The sequence below is a fragment of the Perna viridis genome, chromosome 9 (genome assembly GCF_037379345.1).
Source record: "Perna viridis isolate PV_CMFRI_1.1 ecotype Kerala chromosome 9, ASM3737934v1, whole genome shotgun sequence".
NCBI lineage: Eukaryota > Metazoa > Mollusca > Bivalvia > Mytilida > Mytilidae > Perna > Perna viridis.
The window spans coordinates 43,102,187-43,124,346 of record NC_142453.1 but is presented as its reverse complement, the minus strand read 5'-3'; the positions used below and the strand labels follow the sequence as shown (position 1 = coordinate 43,124,346).

The 22,160-nt window shown below is 32.4% G+C and overlaps 1 protein-coding gene across 4 annotated transcripts in view; it reads left to right on the top strand.

Moving 5' to 3' along the window:
* Positions 1-22,108, top strand: part of LOC148608621 (uncharacterized) — a 64,231-nt gene extending 42,123 nt beyond the window's left edge. For 3 of the 4 annotated variants that reach the window (XM_088543667.1, XM_088543673.1, XM_088543672.1), the window contains 2 exons: positions 12,867-12,982; positions 13,648-14,308. The gene's annotated coding sequence lies outside the window, so the exon portion shown is untranslated. Of the gene's footprint in view, positions 1-12,866; positions 12,983-13,647; positions 14,309-18,874 lie in introns of those variants that run through there. The other variant, XM_088543668.1, reaches the window with a different exon arrangement.
* Positions 22,109-22,160: the final 52 nt, after the last annotated feature.

Here is a 22,160-nt window from a genome sequence, read left to right as displayed (position 1 = left end):
AATTTGTACCGTATTTTTAGCATAGCCATAATACCTATCATAGCATTTTCCTACTCAAAATATACATGTTCATCTTATTTGACGCGGACTATACTATAACTATTGCCATACTACTTCAAAGTGCAATTCCTAACCAAAATCATACATATCCATCATATGTTATTCAAACCCTACTATTAATGTAGCCATACCACTTGAAAAAGCACTTTCCTACCAAAATTAAACATGCTCATTACATCTGATTGTACTGTACACTTAACATGACCATACTACTTGAAATGGCAAGTACGAAGTCATCACATATAATACGGAGTGATGGCATAAATTGGCTTACTACTGAGACTAGTAGTTTCTACTAAAAAGAAACTATCTGATGTGAATTGAACTCTTCATATGGACATACTACTTGCAGTATCACTTTCCAAATCAAACATATACCCTCTTCACATCTGAAATAGACTGTACTCTGAACATAGCCATACTACTTGAAACAGCATTTTCATCACAAAATTGTACATGCCCATCACAAAAGACGCCAGCAGCACTCCTAATATATATAGCCAAACTTCTTCAAACAGCACTTTCCAACATAAATATATATGCTCATTATATTTGATACATTTGTACCTAAATCATACATGCTCATCATATCTATTTCGAACCCTATTGATAACATTGTCATACTATGTGAAATAGCACTTTCCCACCGAAAAAATCACATCTGATGTGGACAGTACACATCATATGGCCAAATCACTTGAGATAGCACTTAACTACCAAACACATATGTGATTCTCGCATCAGTTGCCGACTTCTCTCTCAATATAGCCAAGGAACTTGAAATAGCCCTTTCCTACCCCAAAATATTCATAGTCATTACATTTTCTCTGACTTCTACTGCTGACATGGGCAGGTAGCTAAAATAGTACTTTCCTACTAAATTCATACATATTTATACATGTTCTTATATCTGATTTGTATCGTCCTCTTGATATAGCGAACCATACCTTATGTACTCTAAACCTTGAGTGGCAACGTAAGAACGGGTTTTCATACAAAAAGTGTACTTGTTGATTCCATCTTTTTCGTATGTGCTCAAAATATATCGGTACTATTTGAACTAGCGCTTTCCTACCCAAAACATTCACACCCATCACATCAAATTTGTACCGTATTTTTAGCATAGCCATAATACCTATCATAGCATTTTCCTACTCAAAATATACATGTTCATCTTATTTGACGCGGACTATACTATAACTATTGCCATACTACTTCAAAGTGCAATTCCTAACCAAAATCATACATATCCATCATATGTTATTCAAACCCTACTATTAATGTAGCCATACCACTTGAAAAAGCACTTTCCTACCAAAATCAAACATGCCCATTACATCTGATTGTACTGTACACTTAACATGACCATACTACTTGAAATGGCAAGTACGAAGTCATCACATATAATACGGAGTGATGGCATAAATTGGCTTACTACTGAGACTAGTAGTTTCTACTAAAAAGAAACTATCTGATGTGAATTGAACTCTTCATATGGACATACTACTTGCAGTATCACTTTCCAAATCAAACATATACCCTCTTCACATCTGAAATAGACTGTACTCTGAACATAGCCATACTACTTGAAACAGCATTTTCATCACAAAATTGTACATGCCCATCACAAAAGACGCCAGCAGCACTCCTAATATATATAGCCAAACTTCTTCAAACAGCACTTTCCAACATAAATATATATGCTCATTATATTTGATACATTTGTACCTAAAGCATACATGTTCATCATATCTATTTCGAACCCTATTTATAACATTGTCATACTATGTGAAATAGTACTTTCCCACCGAAAAAATCACATCTGATGTGGACAGTACACATCATAGGGCCAAATCACTTGAGATAGCACTTAACTACCAAACACATATGTGATTCTCGCATCAGTTGCCGACTTCTCTCTCAATATAGCCAAAGAACTTGAAATAGCCCTTTCCTACCCCAAAATATTCATAGTCATTACATTTTCTCTGACTTCTACTGCTGACATGGGCAGGTAGCTAAAATAGTACTTTCCTACTAAATTCATACATATTTATACATGTTCTTATATCTGATTTGTATCGTCCTCTTGATATAGCGAACCATACCTTATGTACTCTAAACCTTGAGTGGCAACGTAAGAACGGGTTTTCATACAAAAAGTGTACTTGTTGATTCCATCTTTTTCGTATGTGCTCAAAATATATCGGTACTATTTGAACTAGCGCTTTCCTACCCAAAACATTCACACCCATCACATCAAATTTGTACCGTATTTTTAGCATAGCCATAATACCTATCATAGCATTTTCCTACTCAAAATATACATGTTCATCTTATTTGACGCGGACTATACTATAACTATTGCCATACTACTTCAAAGTGCAATTCCTAACCAAAATCATACATATCCATCATATGTTATTCAAACCCTACTATTAATGTAGCCATACCACTTGAAAAAGCACTTTCCTACCAAAATCAAACATGCCCATTACATCTGATTGTACTGTACACTTAACATGACCATACTACTTGAAATGGCAAGTACGAAGTCATCACATATAATACGGAGTGATGGCATAAATTGGCTTACTACTGAGACTAGTAGTTTCTACTAAAAAGAAACTATCTGATGTGAATTGAACTCTTCATATGGACATACTACTTGCAGTATCACTTTCCAAATCAAACATATACCCTCTTCACATCTGAAATAGACTGTACTCTGAACATAGCCATACTACTTGAAACAGCATTTTCATCACAAAATTGTACATGCCCATCACAAAAGACGCCAGCAGCACTCCTAATATATATAGCCAAACTTCTTCAAACAGCACTTTCCAACATAAATATATATGCTCATTATATTTGATACATTTGTACCTAAAGCATACATGTTCATCATATCTATTTCGAACCCTATTTATAACATTGTCATACTATGTGAAATAGTACTTTCCCACCGAAAAAATCACATCTGATGTGGACAGTACACATCATAGGGCCAAATCACTTGAGATAGCACTTAACTACCAAACACATATGTGATTCTCGCATCAGTTGCCGACTTCTCTCTCAATATAGCCAAATAACTTGAAATAGCCCTTTCCTACCCCAAAATATTCATAGTCATTACATTTTTCCTGACCTCTACTGCTGACATGGGCAGGTAGCTAAAATAGTACTTTCCTACTAAATTCATACATATTCATACATGTTCTTATATCTGATTTGTATCGTCCTCTTGATATAGCGAACCATACCTTATGTACTCTAAACCTTGAGTGGCAACGTAAGAACGGGTTTTCATACAAAAAGTGTACTTGTTGATTCCATCTTTTTCGTATGTGCTCAAAATATATCGGTACTATTTGAACTAGCGCTTTCCTACCCAAAACATTTACACCCACCACATCAAATTTGTACCGTATTTTTAGCATAGCCATAATACCTATCATAGCATTTTCCTACTCAAAATATACATGTTCATCTTATTTGACGCGGACTATACTATAACTATTGCCATACTACTTCAAAGTGCAATTCCTAACCAAAATCATACATATCCATCATATGTTATTCAAACCCTACTATTAATGTAGCCATACCACTTGAAAAAGCACTTTCCTACCAAAATCAAACATGCCCATTACATCTGATTGTACTGTACACTTAACATGACCATACTACTTGAAATGGCAAGTACGAAGTCATCACATATAATACGGAGTGATGGCATAAATTGGCTTACTACTGAGACTAGTAGTTTCTACTAAAAAGAAACTATCTGATGTGAATTGAACTCTTCATATGGACATACTACTTGCAGTATCACTTTCCAAATCAAACATATACCCTCTTCACATCTGAAATAGACTGTACTCTGAACATAGCCATACTACTTGAAACAGCATTTTCATCACAAAATTGTACATGCCCATCACAAAAGACGCCAGCAGCACTCCTAATATATATAGCCAAACTTCTTCAAACAGCACTTTCCAACATAAATATATATGCTCATTATATTTGATACATTTGTACCTAAAGCATACATGTTCATCATATCTATTTCGAACCCTATTTATAACATTGTCATACTATGTGAAATAGTACTTTCCCACCGAAAAAATCACATCTGATGTGGACAGTACACATCATAGGGCCAAATCACTTGAGATAGCACTTAACTACCAAACACATATGTGATTCTCGCATCAGTTGCCGACTTCTCTCTCAATATAGCCAAATAACTTGAAATAGCCCTTTCCTACCCCAAAATATTCATAGTCATTACATTTTCTCTGACTTCTACTGCTGACATGGGCAGGTAGCTAAAATAGTACTTTCCTACTAAATTCATACATATTTATACATGTTCTTATATCTGATTTGTATCGTCCTCTTGATATAGCGAACCATACCTTATGTACTCTAAACCTTGAGTGGCAACGTAAGAACGGGTTTTCATACAAAAAGTGTACTTGTTGATTCCATCTTTTTCGTATGTGCTCAAAATATATCGGTACTATTTGAACTAGCGCTTTCCTACCCAAAACATTCACACCCATCACATCAAATTTGTACCGTATTTTTAGCATAGCCATAATACCTATCATAGCATTTTCCTACTCAAAATATACATGTTCATCTTATTTGACGCGGACTATACTATAACTATTGCCATACTACTTCAAAGTGCAATTCCTAACCAAAATCATACATATCCATCATATGTTATTCAAACCCTACTATTAATGTAGCCATACCACTTGAAAAAGCACTTTCCTACCAAAATCAAACATGCTCATTACATCTGATTGTACTGTACACTTAACATGACCATACTACTTGAAATGGCAAGTACGAAGTCATCACATATAATACGGAGTGATGGCATAAATTGGCTTACTACTGAGACTAGTAGTTTCTACTAAAAAGAAACTATCTGATGTGAATTGAACTCTTCATATGGACATACTACTTGCAGTATCACTTTCCAAATCAAACATATACCCTCTTCACATCTGAAATAGACTGTACTCTGAACATAGCCATACTACTTGAAACAGCATTTTCATCACAAAATTGTACATGCCCATCACAAAAGACGCCAGCAGCACTCCTAATATATATAGCCAAACTTCTTCAAACAGCACTTTCCAACATAAATATATATGCTCATTATATTTGATACATTTGTACCTAAATCATACATGTTCATCATATCTATTTCGAACCCTATTTATAACATTGTCATACTATGTGAAATAGTACTTTCCCACCGAAAAAATCACATCTGATGTGGACAGTACACATCATAGGGCCAAATCACTTGAGATAGCCCTTAACTACCAAACACATATGTGATTCTCGCATCAGTTGCCGACTTCTCTCTCAATATAGCCAAATAACTTGAAAAAGCCCTTTCCTACCCCAAAATATTCATAGTCATTACATTTTCTCTGACTTCTACTGCTGACATGGGCAGGTAGCTAAAATAGTACTTTCCTACTAAATTCATACATATTTATACATGTTCTTATATCTGATTTGTATCGTCCTCTTGATATAGCGAACCATACCTTATGTACTCTAAACCTTGAGTGGCAACGTAAGAACGGGTTTTCATACAAAAAGTGTACTTGTTGATTCCATCTTTTTCGTATGTGCTCAAAATATATCGGTACTATTTGAACTAGCGCTTTCCTACCCAAAACATTTACACCCACCACATCAAATTTGTACCGTATTTTTAGCATAGCCATAATACCTATCATAGCATTTTCCTACTCAAAATATACATGTTCATCTTATTTGACGCGGACTATACTATAACTATTGCCATACTACTTCAAAGTGCAATTCCTAACCAAAATCATACATATCCATCATATGTTATTCAAACCCTACTATTAATGTAGCCATACCACTTGAAAAAGCACTTTCCTACCAAAATCAAACATGCTCATCACATCTGATTGTACTGTACACTTAACATGACCATACTACTTGAAATGGCAAGTACGAAGTCATCACATATAATACGGAGTGATGGCATAAATTGGCTTACTACTGAGACTAGTAGTTTCTACTAAAAAGAAACTATCTGATGTGAATTGAACTCTTCATATGGACATACTACTTGCAGTATCACTTTCCAAATCAAACATATACCCTCTTCACATCTGAAATAGACTGTACTCTGAACATAGCCATACTACTTGAAACAGCATTTTCATCACAAAATTGTACATGCCCATCACAAAAGACGCCAGCAGCACTCCTAATATATATAGCCAAACTTCTTCAAACAGCACTTTCCAACATAAATATATATGCTCATTATATTTGATACATTTGTACCTAAATCATACATGCTCATCATATCTATTTCGAACCCTATTGATAACATTGTCATACACTGTGAAATAGCACTTTCCACCGAAAAAATCACATCTGATGTGGACAGTACACATCATATGGCCAAATCACTTGAGATAGCACTTAACTACCAAACACATATGTGATTCTCGCATCAGTTGCCGACTTCTCTCTCAATATAGCCAAAGAACTTGAAATAGCCCTTTCCTACCCCAAAATATTCATAGTCATTACACTTTCGCTGACTTCTACTGCTGACATGGGCAGGTAGCTAAAATAGTACTTTCCTACTAAATTCATACATATTTATACATGTTCTTATATCTGATTTGTATCGTCCTCTTGATATAGCGAACCATACCTAATGTACTCTAAACCTTGAGTGGCAACGTAAGAACGGGTTTTCATACAAAAAGTGTACTTGTTGATTCCATCTTTTTCGTATGTGCTCAAAATATATCGGTACTATTTGAACTAGCGCTTTCCTACCCAAAACATTCACACCCATCACATCAAATTTGTACCGTATTTTTAGCATAGCCATAATACCTATCATAGCATTTTCCTACTCAAAATATACATGTTCATCTTATTTGACGCGGACTATACTATAACTATTGCCATACTACTTCAAAGTGCAATTCCTAACCAAAATCATACATATCCATCATATGTTATTCAAACCCTACTATTAATGTAGCCATACCACTTGAAAAAGCACTTTCCTACCAAAATCAAACATGCTCATTACATCTGATTGTACTGTACACTTAACATGACCATACTACTTGAAATGGCAAGTACGAAGTCATCACATATAATACGGAGTGATGGCATAAATTGGCTTACTACTGAGACTAGTAGTTTCTACTAAAAAGAAACTATCTGATGTGAATTGAACTCTTCATATGGACATACTACTTGCAGTATCACTTTCCAAATCAAACATATACCCTCTTCACATCTGAAATAGACTGTACTCTGAACATAGCCATACTACTTGAAACAGCATTTTCATCACAAAATTGTACATGCCCATCACAAAAGACGCCAGCAGCACTCCTAATATATATAGCCAAACTTCTTCAAACAGCACTTTCCAACATAAATATATATGCTCATTATATTTGATACATTTGTACCTAAGTCATACATGCTCATCATATCTATTTCGAACCCTATTGATAACATTGTCATACTATGTGAAATAGCACTTTCCCACCGAAAAAATCACATCTGATGTGGACAGTACACATCATAGGGCCAAATCACTTGAGATAGCACTTAACTACCAAACACATATGTGATTCTCGCATCAGTTGCCGACTTCTCTCTCAATATAGCCAAAGACCTTGAAATAGCCCTTCCCTACCCCAAAATATTCATAGTCATTACATTTTCTCTGACTTCTACTGCTGACATTGGCAGGTAGCTAAAATAGTACTTTCCTACTAAATTCATACATATTCATACATGTTCTTATCTCTGATTTGTATCGTCCTCTTGATATAGCGAACCATACCTTATGTACTCTAAACCTTGAGTGGCAACGTAAGAACGGGTTTTCATACAAAAAGTGTACTTGTTGATTCCATCTTTTTCGTATGTGCTCAAAATATATCGGTACTATTTGAACTAGCGCTTTCCTACCCAAAACATTTACACTCACCACATCAAATTTGTACCGTATTTTTAGCATAGCCATAATACCTATCATAGCATTTTCCTACTTAAAATATACATGTTCATCTTATTTGACGCGGACTGTACTATAACTATTGCCATACTACTTCAAAGTGCAATTCCTAACCAAAATCATACATATCCATCATATGTTATTCAAACCCTACTATTAATATAGCCATACCACTTGCAAAAGCACTTTCCTACCAAAATCAAACATGCTCATTACATCTGATTGTACTGTACACTTAACATGACCATACTACTTGAAATGGCAAGTACGAAGTCATAACATATAATACGGAATGTTGGCATAATTTGGCTTACTACTGAGACTAGTAATTTCTTCTGAAAAGAAACCATCTGATGTGAATTGTACTCTTCATATGGCCGTACTATTTGCAGTATCACTTTCCAAATCAAACATATACCCTCTTCACATCTGAAATAGACTGTACTCTGAACATAGCGATACTACTTGAAACAGCCTTTTCATAAAAAAATTGTACATGCCCATCACAAAAGACGCCAGCAGCACTCCTATTATATATATATATGCCCATTATATTTGATACATTTGTACCTAAATCATACATGCTCATCACATCTATTTCGAACACTATTGATAACATTGTCATACTATGTGAAATAGCACTTTCCCACCGAAAACATCACATCTAATGTGTACAGTTTCCTTTACCTAGCTGGGGAGGGGACATTTTGTATACTGGTACATCCATAGATAGTATTCATGACATAATATTTTACAGTGAACAATATTTAATTCTTTTTTTTTCTCCAGGGCGTTTTGCTCTCTCTGAGGTGTGTTGACTACTCAAATATTGTGTTATTGTATTAATTTGAAATGTACATTATGCTTATGTACTTAATCTTTTTCAATGTAGAAAACTGGGATAGGGAATGGTGTGATGTGTAATAAAAATGTTGAGGTATAGAACTTTGCAAGAGATCTTAAATGGATAAAATTGTGGCCTTTCAATCTATCAATTCAAACATTAATTGATACTCATCTCACTTTGTTTTAAACTTATAAAAAGAGATTTGATATAAACATCCATATGTTACCAAAAAGATAAAAATGGACCAACAGTGTTGCTTCTTATTGACTTTAAGATCACATTATGATTTACTTTAATGATAATAGCTGTAAGGCTAATCATATTTGCATAATTAAGAGCGTCCTGATTATATTGCTAGCTGCCTTGAGAACGTCGAACGATTTCTGTTAAAGCGCTTTTAAGTGGCTTTTTGACCAATTAAATTTTATTTGTTAAATCATTTTATACAGTACCTTATGATGGACAATTAATTTTGATTCACCTTTACCTAGAATGATAGGAAAGTTTTGATATAATCATAATAAAAGCAAGGAAATATCCGATATTTACGAGTGCATTTATGCACTCTTGATTTGTTGATTGTTCACAATAATAATTCTAAATGTTGGAAATAGACTATAAATATGGGCTGGATTATTTTGGTTTTGCAACTGGCACACCTCGTGAGCTGACGAGACTTTATTGATGTTATTTTTATAAACTATAATGTAGAAAATGGATTTAGAATGTTATGAATCTGAATTAGATAACCCTGTATGCACCAACTTTAAATCCTTTGAATTTCAAACGGTTCAGTACAATGTCAACGAAATATCGCATCTGTCGGAAGAAAAGTGTTGACAACTTTGTTTGCCACAGAGGGCAGGTATCGTCCAAAAGAAAACTATTTTCAAATTATTCAAACAGACATTAAACCGTACGTACGTAATTGACAATCGAATGGATGATTGAATTATGTGAAGAAGAAGAATCAACGGATAATGTAGCACTTCTAGCAGTGAATTATATTGATAGGTACATGTCATTGATAGATATTGATCGGACACAACTGCAACTTTTGGGGGCTGTTGGATTACTTGTTGCATCAAAACTAGGGAAAACAGATCCAATAAAACCACAAAAACTTATTTCATGTGCAGGAAATTATTTCACCCTGAAAGACATGTATGCACTGGAATCATCAGTTTTGAGAACACTGAACTGGGGATTGTTATCCGTTACACCTACTGATTTTCTGATCATTTTTTGAATTTAATGACAATTGCAGTTAATTTGCGAGACAAGACATGCTCAAAAATTCATTTACGTATGCAATTTACTGAAATGGGATTTATTATGCACAAACCATCAGTGATAGCCGCAGCAAGTGTTGCAGAAGCAATTAATGGGCTTAAGAAAAAATTCTATTCCGTTGACGAATTGTTGTAGACTTTACGTGACGTAGGGGGTATAGATGGTGATTGCTTGTAATTATGCCAGGAGCAAATTAAACGTATATTATCAATTAATTTACAAGAATAACATTCGACTTGCCATCAAAATTCTATGAAAAGCTCTAATTTCCTGAGCTACACTTCGAAATCGATAGTAAAGGAAAATTATTGACCAAACTTTACCACAAATGTGATTACTTTTCATTCAGAATTGTCAACTTTCCTTTCATCTGTGGCAACATCCCTTCGGCTCCTGCGTATGGAGTGTTCATATCACAACTCATACGCTATGCCAGAGCTTGCCGAAACTACGCAGACTTTTTGTATCGCCCTAAAAGTCTGACAAATAGGCTTCTGGAACAGGGTTATATTGCTACAAGATTGAAGTCATCACTACAGAAGTTTTATGGTCGTCATCATGAACTCGTGGATTGTTATGATGTATCCATCAGCACCATGAAAACTGAGTTATTCAACGGGTCATGGTTTGCCTTTCCTCGTTTGTCTACCCCGGACTTGACTTTTTATGAGCAACTCGGTGAGTGTTTCTAGAAAAGCAGGGGCCGCTTACCCTATCAGTGCACCTGGTCCATGCTCCCATGTCTCCTATTCGTCGGAATATCCCAAAACTTGAGTTTTATCACATTAATTCTCTAAAATCTTCGTTTAGGAGAAAAAAATCTGCACATCCGGTCCTTAGACGTTGCCAATATCGCGTTTACATGGTTGATTGTATGGCAAAAATAATGACCGGTAAAAATATTTAGTTTGTATTTTTTTTCTCCAAAATGCATGTCTCCCTCCTAACAAGTTGGGGAGTAATTGTAGGTATTAGGCATTTCAATAAAAAAAGGAGGCGTCATTAATATATAATTAATGTACAGAAAAGAAGACATTTGAAATATTTAGTGTATCTCAATTTAACCATTTAATTGATGATACAAACTTGAATGAAAATAATGTGCGTCAGTTAAAACAAAATCTCCTATATAATTGAGTTAGTCGAAGTTTGGGTTTTCAAATACTTGATACATAAAGTAGAAAATACATAATTCTAAATATTTGCTTTCAATCGTGTGACTCGAATATCCACGTTAATTGATAAAAACAAATCTATTCATGGATAGGATACACAAGGATGTGGTTCATATTTTGTAAAATGTCCTTAGATTTTTTTGAACAAGCGTACAAACAAGACGGGGTTTAGATTGTTAAGCGCCTTTTATCTATCTGACCCATGTAAATAAATATGCCATAAAACGACTATGAAGAACAAAACTATTTCAGAGTTGTAGGCGTAACTATTTAATTCTATAATGAAGTGACATGTCACCACATGGATAAAATCTCATAGACATGAAAGATTGCGGTCTGCATTATATCACGCCTTGTGAATAGAGGTAAAATGTTTTTAAACAAATGTTTGTTCACAATTATTGAATGACGTCGTCTTGTCATTAATTGCATCGCAAATCCAATGAGATAAAATTTGTTTTTGCTGTCTTACTACATTAGTTATATCGATAAAATGCCCTCTATATCTAGCGAAAAATGCCATATTTCAAAGTGACTTTTTAAGATGAACATTTACGCATTTCAGACTGAAATATGTCATAACTTTATGGTCGTCAAAAATAGATTCACAATAGAAAGAATAAATTGTTTCGTACGAGTATGTAAAATCGAAGGATGTATGAATTACAAATCACCTTATTTTCGATCGAAAAAAAAAACTGTCAATAAGGGTTGATAATAATTGATTAAAACTTAATATATGAATAATATTTCAGTCAAATTATTATTGCCATTACATGAGTTCGGACATTTAATTAAATGAATTACATATATTTTGCAATTGTAATTAATCGAATTACAATTTAAATTTAACGTCATGAATGCCAAGTATAAGTAAAAAAAAATCTCCTGTACACTGAACCAAACATAAAGACCTTTTAACAATGTACATCGCACAAAAAAAAATGATTGATTACTTGTACAATTAAAGCACTATCTGTGTATTACAATTCTAACATCGTTGCTGAATTAATTAATCAATTCAATCACTATTGAATGTTATCATTTTTCGAAACGGTCACTGAGGTGCTTTATTCAGCCTAAATTTATATTTTGGTCTTATTTTGAAAATTATTTGTAAATAGAAACACTTACTCAGCACGAAAATCACTGTCTGTTTTTTTTTTAAATCAAATTTCATATAAGTAAATTTTTGAAAGAGAATTTAGAAAAACGAAATCAGATCAAAATTTTCAAAAAGTTCATCTTGGGGGCCGATGCCTAAATGACCCATTTTAGGTTAGAATTTGATTTTGAAAAATATAAATTTTTTCAACAAAAATCCCTGTCTTGTGTTGTTGAATACAAATTATGAAATTTATATTATATATTTGTCTTCCATAAACAGAATTCTTTTTGTTTGCAGAGTCGAGGAAAATGACACTGTCTATTTGGAACATTTGTTGAAAAAAAAAGAATTGAAAATGAAGAAACTGAAGCAACTGGGATAGCTATCTACTTCATTTTATGCTAAAAAAACAGGTAAATTGAAGTACAATGTTGAATAGATAGGACAAATGGCTAATAGAAACTTATATTTATATCCTAAAAAAAAAGAAGAATACTTATTGTTTTATATAAAGGCCTGATTTAAAATATACTGTAAAATTATGTTTCTAGCACATTTCTAGGAAAGGTTTCCCTAAAGTCCTGAGCGAAATCTAGAGAATATTTGCATAATGGCGTTGCTTTCTAATATTCACTAAAACATAAGTTCTTGTATACCCTAATAGGGCTGCTTTTTTCTATATAGCATTTCTTCTTATCAAACAATCAATAATGTACTTTAGCATCGTCAGATCATAATTCGAATTTCACATTACATACAAATGTCAGTTAATGTAAACAGGGATATTATAAATGTCTCTACGAAGCGTGATATCTTTTTCACGACACATTCTACATTACATGTCCTGACAATTATGTATTCACAAAACTCAGATTCGTCAAAATGAATATCAATCCATTTTTTTTCTGGTACAATTTAAAACCATTAAAATACATACACGCAATTTTAAATATTCTGATTTTGTCCCCAATGCACAGGTTTGAGAGATATGGATTTCATATATATATATGTGTATATCGTCAAAGATCAATTGTGAATAAGTGTGACACTGTTTGTTTCATATTTTATTTTATGTTAGGATGCACGATGATCATAGGATTTGTTTGTGTGCCGTCCTCTCAATGACTGGAAAATGTCCTTCCCGATCTTTAATATAATGGATTAAACGACAAAGATAGTTGTATCGTATAGACAGATAATGATAGAAATTCTCCATTTACATTATTCCACAAGACAGCAGAAAGATGGCACACATTGCACCAGTTGTGAACAACACACGGATTTTGCCTAGGTATAAACGAAAGTTTTCTGTTCAATGATCATATTGATTATTTGAGATATACATTTGGTTTTGTTTGTTACCAATTTAATTCTGATCACAAAGAATACTTCAGTTTTGGAAAAAAACAATAATGAACTCTGCAGATTAAAGTATTCAGAAGACATTTTTTCTAATCAACAAAGTAAAAAGATTTTTTTTCATAATGTTGTAAAGAAATCATTGAACATTTTGAACATAATGTAAGTTACCTCTTACCTAGATAGCTGGGAAGGGAAATGCTTCGATATGATTATAATATTGACATTGAAATGTTCAACATCCTAATCTTAATAGCGGGATGCATTTATTAATTAATACCTAATTGTGGGTTCAAAATAGTTTTTTTATAAGCCATCAAGAAGGCTTTGTTTGTTAACTTACTTCATATTGTTTTATTAGAGACATTACTGTTCAATGATATTGAAGTTTGCTTTAAATAATAAGGGTTAGTTTGTTTATTGAACAAAGGTTAAAGTGTATACCTTTTTTCACTAAACCTACATAGCCATTTTTTTATTAAGGTATGCATTGCTTTTAAGTATAACTTCTTTTCTGACGGTGGAATCATAGCTAAAATATAGTCAAGCACTGACTCTTCCGACATGAAATAGCATGAAATGCCTACTATAGCAAAAAAATCGTCTAATTTGCGACACACATTATTCTTAATACAATCGAACATATATTGGAATGAAGGAAGGCTCAAATTATTGGCATATACAATATTTTCCTCCCGTCGAAACAGCATTTTAATAAACTTAGATTTGGACCACAATTCTTCAAATATCTTGCAGGTGGATGATAATTCAATTTAACTGTCTTCAGAGAGGTGTTTTCTTGTATACTCCATTGATGAAGTGCTGTATTCTCTAGTCCAAAATCAATATATTCGTTGATGCCGAAATCCTGTACACCTTGTACATGTACAAAATGGCTGAGAGTAAGCTATATACCAGTTCTGAAATCTTGCTGCCCGAATATAAGCGTTTTCCATTTATGATAGCTTTTATCAATTTTTTCAATAATTAAAAATTCTGGAATCTTACATTTAATGTTTAATCGAACTTATTGAACATTTTGGACATATTGTAATTTTATAAGTTATCTCCTACATAGAAAGCTGGGAAGAGAAATAATTCGGTAGAAGCATATTATAGACATTAATATGTCCAAAATCATCGTCATAGCTGCGAGATGCATTTATGTAATTCAACCTCGTTGTGGTATCATAAAATCTATTTTTTTTTTTTTTGTCTTAATTGTACATTCAGCCACATCGATTTGTTATTTCAAATGTTGATAGAGTACAGAAAATTCTTCCCATTTTATTGTATATGAATGAATGGAGAATATGGATGGGGAGTGGATATAGTGCATATTGAACGGAAAAGAAGGAATACTTAAAAAAAATGTATACCTTAATTATAAATGGCTATGTAGATTTAGCGAAAAAAAGTATAAAGAATGTAGAATACCAGCGTTTTTTATTGACAAATTTGATAGAAGCTATTATAATTAGAACATTTTTTTTTAAATAATAATAATCGAGCTACAGGATTTCACAATAGGTATGTAGCTTACCGTCAGCCATTTTGTAAATGTACAAAGTGTACAGAATTTCAGTAATTGTATGCGTACATTGGAAATCTATCGATTTGTGATTTCAAATATTGAAAGAATACAGAAAATTTCCCATTTAATGGCATATGGATGAATGGAGAATGCGGATTGGGGATGGGTATTTATTTATATAGGGGGGTGGAGAATTTGAATGGAAAGGAAGAGAAATTGAACGGGAAAGTATTCATTAATATGAAATTACAAATGATAATTTAAATGTTGAAAAATAAAATAACTGATAAGAAATATGCAATTGGGATTTCATGAGGGTGGGGGTTTTTATGGGGGCGGGGGGTTTCTATGGGGGCGGGGTGGGTTTAAGGACAATTGGGAATGGGAAGATTGTAAATGGTGTAAATGACAAGTTTATACCATTCAAGAGCTGGATGGTCTTTGTTTGCTTAATGGCTCTTTTTTAGATTGAGTTAATATATCAATAACTACAAATATATTTCAAAGAGACGGGTAGGAGTATTTTGTTTTATTTTATTGCAAAGTTTGCAATCTGTGTTTTTAATACATTAATCTCAAACTAACATCAACTTTATCAAAGCAAATAAAGAACGATAACTCTTCATGTACCTTATCTCAAAATGGAAATAAAAATCTTAGGTTGGCTGTGTAATCTGTAACTGATTCTTAATAGACCAGTTCCAATTTCAACACAAATCTAGCTAGCTTAGTGAGTGATTTATAGAGCTCTCTTGGTAGAAATCTGTTTTACATTATACCAATTTGTCCTACTTAACTAATAATTGGAGTATCATATACTTTTACTTAAAAAAAACAAAAAGACTTTTAATTTTAAACTTGTTATAAAAACAAAAGTAAAGTGATTGCACTTAAAATTGAAATTGGCTAGGCAAATAAGTCTTGCTATAATAAACTATTAATATGTCTTGCATAGTTTACCAAGGTAACAAATCGAAACAGTACTGAGTAATAACAGCTGGCTGTTGAAATGAAGCCCATCTGCACAAAACTTCTCCTGTTGTGCCTCCTTTGTCTTAAAGCTTGAAAAGTGCCAAAATGCTCCATTTACTTGATAATTTGAAAACTTTTAAAATATAAGTTTATCGCTTGTCTACAACAATTAAATTGCAGAAAGAGTATTTGTACTTCTGAAAAGCTGGATCCTGTTTAATACTTGGAATATTGCCATATGGTTAACCTAATGCGTTAATAAGAAATTACTATCAGTAATCCCTTTTACAAGGTCATGAACCTACAGCTTACATAGAACATTAGAGCTAATCTGAGAAAAAAATCTATTTGTTTTGTTTTCCTTAAGGATATTCACTGCTGTGTTTAAAGATTATAAGGATTTTAGAGGGTTGTAAAATCTGTTAAGATCTTTTTATGCTAGAATGTAAAAAATAAAATGATGGGTCAGTGTGCTTCTTTTTGAAACATAAGCCTTGGAAAATTTCACATGATTTTCCATAGGTTTTGTCTTAAAAGGCTTTATACGCAGAAGAAATAACAAGAATTTCATAAAAAAATGTCGAAATATTATGTTAAGATGTGTTTAATCAAATTATGAAAATAAAAGTGGGGATCACTAAGTAAAAAATATCAATGCAATGAAATGGGTAGAGGAGTACAACAATCTGACATAAAAATGACTGGACATGAGCAGTGAACATCTTTATAATGCTATGTCATGTCATATGATGTGTTAATTCATAATTTATTATATTGTTTTCTTAGTATTATGATTCAATGTAGGTACTTATCTCCAAGTGCAATTGATTTTTATACACCGTATATTAATAAAAACAAATATTATTGAAGAATCCTTTATTGCTCTAACTTGCTTGTAACTTGTATTTTTTTTTACTCTTTAAGTTATACAACTTAACTTATAAAGAGTAATCAAGGGAACCAAGGTTATAGCGGTAATCAAAAGAACGTAATCCAGGGACAAAGACCAGACATGGAAAACAGACATACACAACAAAGAATATAAAGTAACTAAAATCGTACATACAAAGTAACAAAAGTAAATGAGCAACTCGGAAGAAAATGATTATATTCTGTACCATAAAGACTTATAGTTCATACGTATTTTGTTATGGTCTTCTAACTTGTTATATTTAATATATTATATTTTGTCAGGTTACTTATGTAAGAATATTTTGAGTGATTATCAACATTTGACTCTTGTAGTTCAATCCATCATATTTTTTAAGTTAGTAAGATTTATGTCATTAGATCTGGATGTTGGAAATATTGATAAATGGTATACATATTAGTTTTACTGGCTTTCATATACAACTTGGCACTCCTTACTGTGTTAAAATATCATATTATACCAAAGTGATTGAGATGAACATCATCAAAACATTAAAATCTGTTGATTGTCATAAACACTTTTGATACCTTGAGATCTGTATATTCTTGTTTTTCCTTTTGTATTTATCTGTATGTACATGTACTTAATTTACTCAAAATGAACATGCATTGAAAGCTAAATGAATCTGCTATAATACGACATAAATTTTATTGTTACATTTATTCATTAATATATATTTATATGAAATCAAAATTGTTAACAAAAATTGCTTCCTTCTGTTTATGTTGACTTGCAAACGAAAAACTTGAATATCGTTTGATTTGGATTTCAACTTTTGTAAAGACTGCTGACATAATTGAATTGTACTATGCAGGAGACTTTCAGAAATGTTATTCTATACATGCAATGTCATGTTGACGTGTGCATTGACTATAGGTGTTGTCCCACTTGATATATTCAGCGGCACTACCGCGATCTCACCCGACGATGTATTGCCTGGTCAAAGGCCATGTGAGCTATTGCCATCAATTGGCGTCCGTCGCCGTCGTCCGTCGTCGTGGTCGTTAACAATTTTTTAAAAAAATCTTCTCCTTTCTCAGAAACTACTTAGCGGAATTATATGAAACTGCACAGATGTTTCTTTGGGCATCTTTCACAAAAGTTGTGTTTAGATTGTTGATCCGTCAAACAACATGGCCGCCGGTAATGAAAATAGAACATAGGGGTTAGACTATATATTGCATATATATTTTCATTTTAATCTGTCAAGCCATTTAGGAGTTATTGCACTTTTTTCGACGTTTTTTCTTTCATTTTTTTTAATGTTATTTCTTTAAAAAAATTTCTCTCTTACCCTACTTGATCGATTGGAATCAAACTTAGTATTGATGTTCCTTGGGGTATCTTGCACAAAAGTTCTGTTTAGATTTTTGATCTTAACCTCGTGATAAATGTATTGCCATTGAAAGACAAAATTTAACCAGGAGAGAGATTCAAGCTCCTGGGAGCCTCTTGTTATGTTTGTCATAGAGCTTGAGGTCGACACATTGATATAAACTTCTTTTTTAGTGTTAGAAACATCAGTAGCTGTGGAGTGAACGCCATGTTGATTAGTCTGTGACACAACATTAATGTCCATTGCCTGGTTAGCGTACGATGGCACTGTAGCACCACAATCCGAAAATCCATCTGACTGACTTAATTATAAAATACAAATAGAGGTGAACATGCTTAGGATTCTTTAAGGGGGTTTATCTTAAATCCACTATAAGTAAAACTGCTTGATAGTAAAACTTGATATTGCTTTATCAGATAATATCTCAATAATTGTAAACTACGATTTCTAATATAATTGAAGATTTATAAATGCACGAAGCCGGACTTGTCGCCAAGTTCTGAGAAAGTTTGTGTTCTGTGATTCAGAATCATCTTTTTTTTCAAACCACAAAAAAGATGAAAGGAACAGTTTTTAATTCAATGCAATTGATGTATGTTCTTTTGTGAATTTTGTATTATTTTTTGTTTCTGTTTATGAATGTGCACAAAGCCAGACTTGTCACCAGGTTCTGAGAGATTTTGTACTTGATTTAGGACCATCTTTCTTCAAACCACAAACAAGATGAAATGAACAGTTAATAATTGAATACAATTGATATATGTCCCTTTATGAAATTTATGTTTGTGAATGTGCATGAAGCCTATCTTGTCTCCAAGTTCTGAGAAAGTTTATATCCAGAATTTGTTTGCCCTGGGTTGCGATTTCTAATAAAAGTATTTAAGAGAAACCAGAGGAGTAATTTACATGTTAGTTGTTTTATATACATGTATTATATTTGATTTATAACAGAAAAAGTTTCTTTGATGGAATATTGGTTGATATGTATTTTCTTTTGAACATTTTGGATTGCTTTACAAAGAAATAAGTGTTGAAAGATGTTTTGAAATAATAAAAAAGGATATTTGGACTAAACAGAAATTTAATCGTTGTAGTCTTTGATTTACTGCTCAAAGTATATGATATTGGAAAAGTCATGAACTCCAAGAACTCTATATGTAATTATTGTAATATTGTTAATGATTGTGGATAAATGAATTTAATACGTTATTCAGTTTATGATGCAATAAATTGTATTTGATTTTATATTAGTATTGATAACATTACTAAAAGTATTTTTATATACAAAATATACATTCTGCCTACCTATTCTGATGCCATGATTATTATATGAACAGTTTTTTTTTCTTCAGAAATTCTGAAATTAATGCATTTGTATACATTATTTCAATCACAATGTGTAAAAAAATGTAGAATTGTAATGTAAAATTAGCTGTGATGTAACTTTTTAGCCCGTGTACTACCATCACATACATTATAGTAACTGCTGTGCTTTACAGAACTTGCATTTTTCATTTATTTATTTATTTTTGTAATACATGAACTATTATGTGGTGAATATAATGTAAAGAATATTATAGTACTGTTAAAATTGGGATGTTCATTTATGATTGTTATTGTAAGCAGTACAGTTCAAGTGGAACATGTCATCTTAAGTCCATTCAAGTCTTTTGTAACTGTATATTTCTCCAATCATCTAATGAACACTGTGAAACTTGAGACCTGCTTTACCTAGACGCCATTGTTTCACCACAATTAAGTTCTGAAACAGCAAATTTCTCTTATTGTCGAAGAAACTATTATGCAACAAGTAATTAGTCAAACGACGAGTAAATTGTCATGCTTTCAAGATGGAGTAATTCATAATTTAAACTAAAACAAGTTTTCCGTGAAAAAACTAAGTTCATTTTGGTTGTAGCGCTACTGCAACATTTTTTATGAAGTATTGTTACTGATGAAAATAAGAGTTTCATTACTTCTATCAACTTACTAGATATATGGAATTATACTGGTTTTATATTTGATTTGTTATCATAAACTCAGATGTTTTTAATGATTTTGAATATTTACATTTTTTTTTCAAAAAGTTATAAAAAAAAAATCCACAAAGATCATTTAGCTAATGATCCTACTTGCCATCTCCCTTTCATATAGAGAATAATATTCTAGTCTTATTATCTTCATATGTTTTACCAACTTTCCCATTATTTGACAGTTGACTCTTACAAGAAGAATGAAAATATTCAAATTGTTTTGTCTTTAAATAAATCTGTGATCAGTTTTGTTCTTTCCAACTGATGAATCGCAGCCTCTCTTTTCTTCGTCTTCTGTTTTACAGAAGTGTACATCTGCACAATAAAAAAGACGCGATCCTAATGTATATGTACTATTTTTTTTTACAGTAAGACCAAATGACACTTTTATTTTGTGATATGTTATTTTTAGTCAAAGGGCTTTTCAGTAGCATCCAAATTACCATGTATTCTTAAATCTCATTCAGTGTCATAAAATACTGCACTTCATTTTGAAGGACTCAGTGTCAAGCTCCTGAAATTGGAAATAGGAAAATATAAATTGTTGGAAATGTTAACATCTGAAAATATCTTCCTGTATTTGCATTTATAAATAATAATCACTAGAATTATTGACACCCTGTCATTTTTAACAGATCTGTTGTACATGTACGATAACAATTGCAAATGAAGTTATAAGACTCCAGTTACTGTCACTTATACATGTGGCTCCAACCCAGTAATGTTTCATACTGATATTTGTTAAAACTCCACGTGGAACTGGGTAACTGTAGAATAATATTAACTGATAAGGGGTACCAAAGTCTTCCTTTAGTACTGGTAAAGTGTCCATAGTAATAGTTGTTAAAATAACCAAACGATCTGTATCATTCTTAGTTCAAGTATATCAGGATATCTTAAAAGCTAAATATAGACTTTTATATACAAAATAAATGAGTTACACAATTGTTCAATTTAAATTGTAGTATTATAATGATAATGTTTTATGTCTTAAACTCATATATATTTTGTTCCGTACGATTTCTGACGAAGCCTGACTTGTCTCGAAGTTCTAAGGATAGAACGACTATATTGTAAATCTTTTCTGCAGTCATGTTTAATAGCAGGTCTTATTTCCATAAGCAAATGTTAACTAGTCATGAAAGCATGTGAACATTTTCCTTATGTTGAGTTTATATGGAAATGTTATTTGAAAACCACTTCGGGAATGTAATAAGAGATTACATGTACATGTATTGAAGTATATGCTACTACATGTAATATGGTTTTTGAATTTGTTAACTGTTCACAATGTACTTTCGCCTTCTTCATAATATTCGCACTTCAGTTGATATGTGTATTTTGTTCTTAGAATAAAAAAAATGATCACTCTGATTTATTTAAGCTTATCCTGCTTACGTCGCCTTTATGTGAAAATCCACTTAAA